Raw genomic sequence first — 7,965 nt, 5'->3', positions numbered from 1 at the left:
AACCGTGACTTTGCAGATTTTTCTTGAGCTAATGGCACCATCAGTTCTTTCAAAACATTTGCAAGATCTGGCAAATGCTACTGTCCAGCCAGCTATAGTACAGGAAATTAAATGTTAGATTCCATTTCCATGTAAGGGAGCACTGAAAATAGAGGCAAGTCCTTCACAAATAAAGCTGTTTTTGCCTGGTTTTAATTAAATATCCTGGGTTGTTATTTTTTTAAAAGAAAAGCTAGATCTGCTCAGAGACAGTGACCTTAGCTATTCATTCAACAAAGTGGGCTTAGTTGCATTCCTCTGGCTATAGCCTAGACATTCAAAACCTGCCAACAGGTGTATTTGTTGGAATCTGAATGTAATTCTCAGTTCCAAGCCAGTCCTCTATGGTTTACAGTTTATGGTCTATAGCAGCTGGTTTTGTGTTGCTAAATAAGGGGAATGTGTCTGGTTCAAATCCTTGTCTTTGTCGTCTTTCTACAATACTACAGAGCTGAAACAGTTTCTTCCTTTCTCTTTTTTCTCTTGGTGACTGGGAGGAGATTTATTCAATAACCTTTTTTTTTTCTGACCACCAAAAGAAGAGAAAACTTTCCACCTCCCTCAAAGGAATAAGCAATGTGTATTACAAGCCCTAAAAAGTCACCTCTGTTCACTAGAATACATTTAGATATCCCAGATGGTATCTTAGTATAAGTCCAGCATGGAAATTTATGAGTCCATTTCAAAAGGTGGAGGCTAATCATGGACCCAGAATTCCCATGTGGAATTCCCATGTGGATCAGAGTCATATTTTTTGTAGACACCATATGTAGCATATTAACATAACATTTTTTATTTTTAAAAAGTATTTTTTCTAAAAAAAATGATTTCGCAAACATCCAAAACACTAATGAGATGAACAACATAGCACGCATGTATAATTTGAAAAACTGAATCATAACAAAGATGAAAAAATAAAATACATTTTAAACACTTACTTCCTTTCAGAATCACAAGTGCTTTGTATTTACTTTAAACAACCAGCTTTTCTGGCTCTACCAAAGGTGAAGTGAAGAAAACTGTGCTAATGATGTGGCTCCTATAGAACCCTGGGGGAAAAAAGTTATGCCTACTTTAATAAATGAGAGGAAGGATCTGAGAGAAGTACATTGTCTGGTCTGAAGCATTTCTTCCAAATCATTTCCAAAATGTGCACACCCTTGATGGTATTGGATGGCAAAAATAAGTAAGTAAGTAAGTACTGGTAAGTAAGTAAGTAAGTAAGTAAGTAAGTAAGTAAGTAAGTAAGTAAGTAAAGATATGTAATAGATAGATAGATAGATAGATAGATAGATAGATAGATAGATAGATAGATAGATAGATAGATAGATAGATAGATGATAGATAGATTTGATAGATAGATTGATGAATAGATACATATACATATACATATACATATACATATACATATACATATACATATACATATACATATACATGAGTGAGAGAGAGAGAGAGAGAGAGAGACAGGCAGGCAGGCAGGCAGGCAGAGACAGACAGGCAGACAGAGACAGACAGAGACAGAGATAGATGGGAGGCTGAGAAGAGACAACAAGGAAAAATGTTATCTAGCTAGCTATCTTGTCTGCCACCACATCTGCTTGGATTCACTGGCGTGTACAGGAGTCATCTACAACAGTGAAAACATCCACTATATAAACTAAAACATCCTCCCCCCACCCCACTTCTTTTCAGTCATGTCCCGTTCTCAGAGATTGAGAACAAGTCTTTGCAGTTTTCTGGGCAAGATTTTTCAAAAATGTTTGCCATTGCCTCTTCCTAGAGATGAGAGAAGATTACTAGCCCAAGGTTTTTGTCTAAGGCAGGACTAGAATTCACAGTACCATGGTTTCTAGCCCTAACCATTACATCTAACCACATTGACCCTCTAATACTTCCATACTGAATTGTAAATAAACATAAGTGAATATTCTTCCACCAGGATATAGAAGCAAATCTATAATTTAAATGTCTTTCTAAATGGGTTGATTGTAAGGACTTGATGGAAACATCACTGGGAAAAAAACCCAATTAAGCTGTAAAAATCCACAAATATCAGGATGTTGTAGATTTCCTGGACAAAGTACTAAACCTCTTATGGGACAGGACAATGAATTCAGATGCTGCATCTGTCCTCCTGTCTGACCAAAATGCTAAACACTGGAGCTGAAGGGCAGAAGGTGTGGGACCAACTCCATGAGATGCAGAAATCCTTCAGAGATTAACCACAACAGCATAACATCAGTAGGGTTGGACATTTATGTGAAAAGGAGGAGGAAAAAACATTTCTTTTTTCCTGAATGACAAACTTGGCATTTCAGTCTGTTAAATTTCACTTTGTTATTTTTCCACTCTGCTAACCAAAAGTGTTCTACATTTGATTTATGTCTTCTAGAGCAGGAGTTCTCAAACTGTGGGCTATAACCCCTCCTTGGAGCAAATCTGAGTGGTCTCAACAGTTGTGCAGGCTTTGTGCAGAGCAGAATCCCCTCTTCCCCTTTGTCTGAACAAAGTAGTCAAGTAGACAGGAAAATCCAGATAAAGTGCCAGGTCTACTTGTATAATTTTGTGAGCATATGGAACTGAATCACCTGAGGCTAATGCATTCAAAACTGGATTGTAGTCAAAACCTGTTCCCATTTCGCTTAAACAAACTGGTAACCAAAGGTGCTTTTTCAAAAGGTAACTGGGCTTATTTTTTTTGTTTTTCCTTGAAGATGTTTAGCTTCTCATCCAGGAAGCTTCTTTGGTTCTGACTGAATGGTGGAGAATGGATTTATATTCCTTGTAGTCATCTGGTTTTCAGCAGTTCCAAGAATGCTCCAAAGTCATTTGCAGTATTCAGGTGACCCTGAGAGCACATATAAATCTCCAAGTGGCCTCAATAACTCTCAGAAAGAGTGCTAACAACCAGATAACTGCAAGGAATATAAATCCTTCCATTCTGAAGAAGAGCTGAAGAAGTTTCTTGGATGAGAAGTGAAATGTCTTCAAAGAAAAACCAGAAAGTCCAGTTGCCTCTTTAAAAAGCGCCTTTGGGACTTCCATTCTCCACCATTCAGGCAGAACTGAAGAAGCTTCTTGGATGAGAAGTGAAATGTCTGTAAGGAAAAACCAAAAAAAAGTCCAATTGCCTTTTGAAAAAGCACAGTTGGGACAACCATGACCTGGATGACTAAAAATCTCTGTAGACATTTAAACTGGTAACCATTTTCACCAAACAAACCTCAGAGAAGGTTGATAGTTGGCATGTGCAAAACCAAAGCACCATTAAATTTCCTTCTGCTTTGTCTGGACTTCTCAGGCAAAAAAATTGCTCTCAAGGAATTTCGAGAGATGGATAAACCCATGAAACTCACTATTTATCAAAATCATCCCCTAATCAAACAGCATGTGATTGGCTATTTAATGTAGCATCTCAGTGTTAGCATCTCAACTACTACTGTAGTTTCTTTCTTTGGAAGGGAATTTCAGAAGTTCAGAATTTATATCCTTTATTTTATATATTTAGCCTTAAAAATGATGAAGGTTTTGTTTGGTCATGTTCTACCAATATTGCTGATTGCAAGAAAGTACAATTAAATTTGCATATCTTGGATTTCTTATTGGAGAAAAATGACTTAATGTGTTTTTTTGCCCCCTCTGAAAAAACAACCCTGTCCATTAAAAGTATAAAGTCAATTATACTACAAAATAGCTGAAAACATATTGTGCAGACTCAGCCAATAAAGCAAAATATCTTCATTCAAAGATGAAACGAAGTGAAGAAGCAAAATGTGAGTCTACTTAAATATATTCCTGTCCCTGTAAAAGCACAACAATTCAACTTGGATATAGTCACCCAGTGCAAAATGCCAGACACCAAAGAGAAATTATAATTCTTCCAATAGTGATTGATTTGGTTACAATTGTGTTGGGAGATTCTAGTGCCAAACTCCTTGCAAGACCTAATGAAACCATTTCCAGCCAAACCGCAACTCTAACAGAGGATCTAAATGATCAGCTAATTGATCAGCTAAGAAACAAAGCCATGTGCCATTCAAAGAAATGAGGTGACAGAAAGTGCAAAAGATGCTCATTTAATACCATATGTTAGATTTGTTGATGAGAGCACAATACTTGAGGATTTACTCTTCTGTAAAGAAATTACAAGGATGAGTAAAGCCAAGGAACTTTTGGCTATTATTCATGACTATACAAATGCAAATCTGTAGGGATATACACTGACTGAGCATATTCTGTGTCAGGCTGTTACTGATAACTTCAAGTTTTAATGGGTCAGATTCTCTGTGTGCTGATTGGATAGAAAATATGATTCATCAGCAAACATTTACTTCCAAAGATTTTAGCCAACCAACAGAGAAATCGGTATATTTATTTCTTGCCCACCTTGAATGCCAAGTCTAGAAACAATTATAAACTTTATAAAAAGGTCTATAACAGCAATGAAATCTGCAAGGTTTATGCAAGAGATGGTTTATGAACTCTTGTCAAAGGAAAACATTTTGACATGTGTTGTCAAACTGAGAAATGAACTTTCCCCATATTTAATTGAGAATATTAATTTAGCACACTTAAATGACATTTTCAGAAGATTTAAATTCCTAATACTTCATTGCAAGCTGGCAATAATATTCTTCAACTCAGTAACAAATTAAAGGCATTTATTAGCAAAGCCGAGCTTTCATTGAGTTAAATGGAAAATGTACATTCAGGCATGTTTCCTACTTTAATACAATTTACTGACAGCACTTACACACAAATTTATATTGTAAGAAACTTTTTTTCTCTGAAAACCATTTCTCAGATATGATAATAAAAAAAATTCAACTGGATAAAGAACCAATCTGATGCTAAACTGATATCTGGCACACAGTACTACTGAGATGAAACAATTCATTAATGTCTCTTCTGATGGTTCTTTGAGAATGAAATTTCCAATAATGTTCCTAAATTTTGGATCAGTGTGAAAAGGAACACAATGGATTAAGTGAGTGGGCTAAGACCATTCTGGTTCCATTTACCCTATTTGTTCAAGGCAAGGATTTCTACAGTTACTGCTATAAAACAAGCAAACAAAGCTTTTATGAAAATGAAAAGCTTTTATTTTTAAAAGTTGCAAAATTCTATCTTTCCTAATTTAATTATTAAAGAGAAGTGCATGTTTATTTCTTGTCTAACTTGAATTCCAACAAGATCAATCATGCTGAAGGGTCACACAAAGCCATTTATCATTTCAGGGAGTTGCAGCCTGTCACTGCGTTTTTTTTGTATTTGCCAGCTGTGCTTGAACTCTAAGACTTACCGTAGCTGATCAGAACTCTTATCTCTAAGCTAACTGCGCATGTCCACATTCTTTCATTTTCTTCTAACTTTCTTTGTTCGCCTGCCAAGAGGTCCGGCAGGAACGCTGCCAAGATGTAACTAATTAGCTAGTAAGACTGTTTTTACTTTCTTTATAATAAAATATGTTTATTAGAATATATCTCGGGTTTATTTTCTTAAGGTATACTTGCAAGGAAAGGCCACGATCCATTCTCTAATCAAGGTGCAATTACCCAAAAGTGGAATGGGATTAATTGCCACCCTGACACAGCCCTCAAAATTTGAAAAGCCATGTTCTAGAGTATTAGCCATCCTAACCAGCTTTGTATCATCTGAAAACTCCCTCTGGTTCATCCCAGCCTCCAATAAAAGCATTAAAAGAAAACCAGCCATTGGACAAAACACAGATAGTAGTTTTTCTTCTAGTACAATGAAGACAAGGGTGAGCCAAGTTTTTTTACTTTGGGTGATGAGTTCTTGTAGCTATTATTTGAGTAATTGTGGGGGGAAAGTAATGAAACCTTTGGATTAGAAAAATTCAAGTCTTCTTCCCCACATTATGGAAGCTTTATATCAGATATAATAAACTGTATATATAATAGGTTTCTGTGGCAACCTTTCTTTCTCTGAAAAGCTATCTTTCCTCAGAAATGATCTATGGAAGCAGCATGACCAATCACCAATGGGGACATCAATTATCTACCAACTGGTTTTTTTTTTTTTCTATTTCTTGTCTCCTGTCCTCTTTTCTAACAACAGTTTGGGCACAAGAGAGAATACTTAACCAGCCTGAACTAAAAGCCTGGATATAGGCTTTAAGATTAGACCAAGGAATGTCCAAAATGACTGAGAAGATTACAAGCTGCCCACCTTTGGTCTAAAAATGAAGGGGGGGAAATCATGTAAGGAGAATATGCTTCTTACTATGCTCCTTTCCCTTCTCTCTTTCTGCCCCTCTATTTATTTATTTATTTTATTAAACTTCTATGCCACCCTCTCTCCCAAAGGACTCAGGGCGGCTCACAATGATAAAAAACACATAAAATTCAGTATTCAAATCTAAAAACCAATACAATCCCCTTTAAAATCCGGCCAGGCCAAATAGCCATGTTTTGAGGTCACAGCGGAAAGAGCGAAGGTCAGGGCCATTATATTATCTGTATAGGCCAACATATTATCTGTTCTAATGCAGTATTGTGATTGTTAGTGATATTATTATTATTATATTAAATGTAGAGACCATCTGGCTTCAAACGATTCTGGACAGCTTATATTTTTAAAAGTTAAAAAAAAAGTAAAAGGTCATGTGCACCCAGAAGAAGCAAGCATTACACACCAAGGAAACAACAAGCACTCAATTAAAGGCATCTTGATTTCCCCTGGATATTTTTTACTCCAGCCCAAAAGAGTCAGTCAGTATGAAAAATTGCAATAATGGGAGTTTTAATCCCACATATGCTTTGCTCTGTCATAAAAAATTGGCCCATTCTTCTCATTTTTGTTTTCTACAACAGTAGTACTATTCAGTAACAGACCATAATATCTGCAGGGAGATGGGTATAATCCAGTGGTGGGTTTCAAAAATTTTTACTACCGGTTCTGTGGGTGTGGCTTGGTGGACATGGCTTGGTGGGCGTGGCAGAGGAAGGTTACTGTAAAATCTTCATTCCCTCCCCAATCCAAGGGAGGGTTACTGCAAAATCCCCATTTCCTCCTGATCAGCTGGGATTTGGGAGGCAGAGAATAGATGGGGACAGGACCAGTCAGAATTTTTACTACAGGTTCTCCGAATTACTCAAAATTTCTGCTACCGGTTCTCCAGAACTGGTCAGAATCTGCTGAAACCCACCTCTGGTATAATCTCAGGCAACAGGAATGGCACTGTTGCCAATCAGGATAGATAATAGTGGGTCATTAGAATGATGGTCTGATATGCATGTTGGAGTCTTTTATAACAGGGGTCTCAGCTCCTTGTGAGTGGAGGATTCACTCTCCAGTTGATGTGTCCAACTGTGTTTTATTGCTCTCTCTGTGCTGTGTGGGACAAGGAGCTGAGAGAGGTTTAATGCTTTTCATCAGTTACAGAACAACACCAAGCTACAAACTTTCAAAGTTGGCGCTGCGAGCATCCGCCTCGCAGCGCTTTATATCCTAGTGCCCCACCCCTCTCTTGATGAACGTGTGGCTCAGCTATGTTGGGGTGAGTTGCAGCGACATTTCCGGTTTTCTCATTCCGGGTTTCTCCGCGTCCTAAACTCAATCCCTCCACCGACGTCCTTCCACCATTTTCCGTGCCGCTTATTTCCCATGCCCCCTCTACGTTGTAGTTTTGTTGGGGATGTGTTACTCTTTCCGATCTGCCTTCCCGTCCCGGTTGTATGTCGGGCATGCCGGGTTTGACAAGGGGGTTAACAGAGTAACAGGTCACCTATAGGTTCAGCCATTTAACTTATTTTTTTCTGTTGGCAATACCTTTTAATTTATGTTCTTGGTTAATGCTTGGCAATGTAGAATACAGGCCCCCAAAATGGTTTATAATCAATGGTAAATTCAATATGAAAATAATTGCTTATCTAGGAACAGTTGCCCAATGATTTATTC

This window comes from Pantherophis guttatus, chromosome 1, assembly GCF_059756535.1.
Source record: "Pantherophis guttatus breed Tessera chromosome 1, ASM5975653v1, whole genome shotgun sequence".
Classification (NCBI taxonomy): Eukaryota; Metazoa; Chordata; class Lepidosauria; order Squamata; family Colubridae; genus Pantherophis; species Pantherophis guttatus.
Note: the sequence above shows the minus strand (reverse complement) of the source record.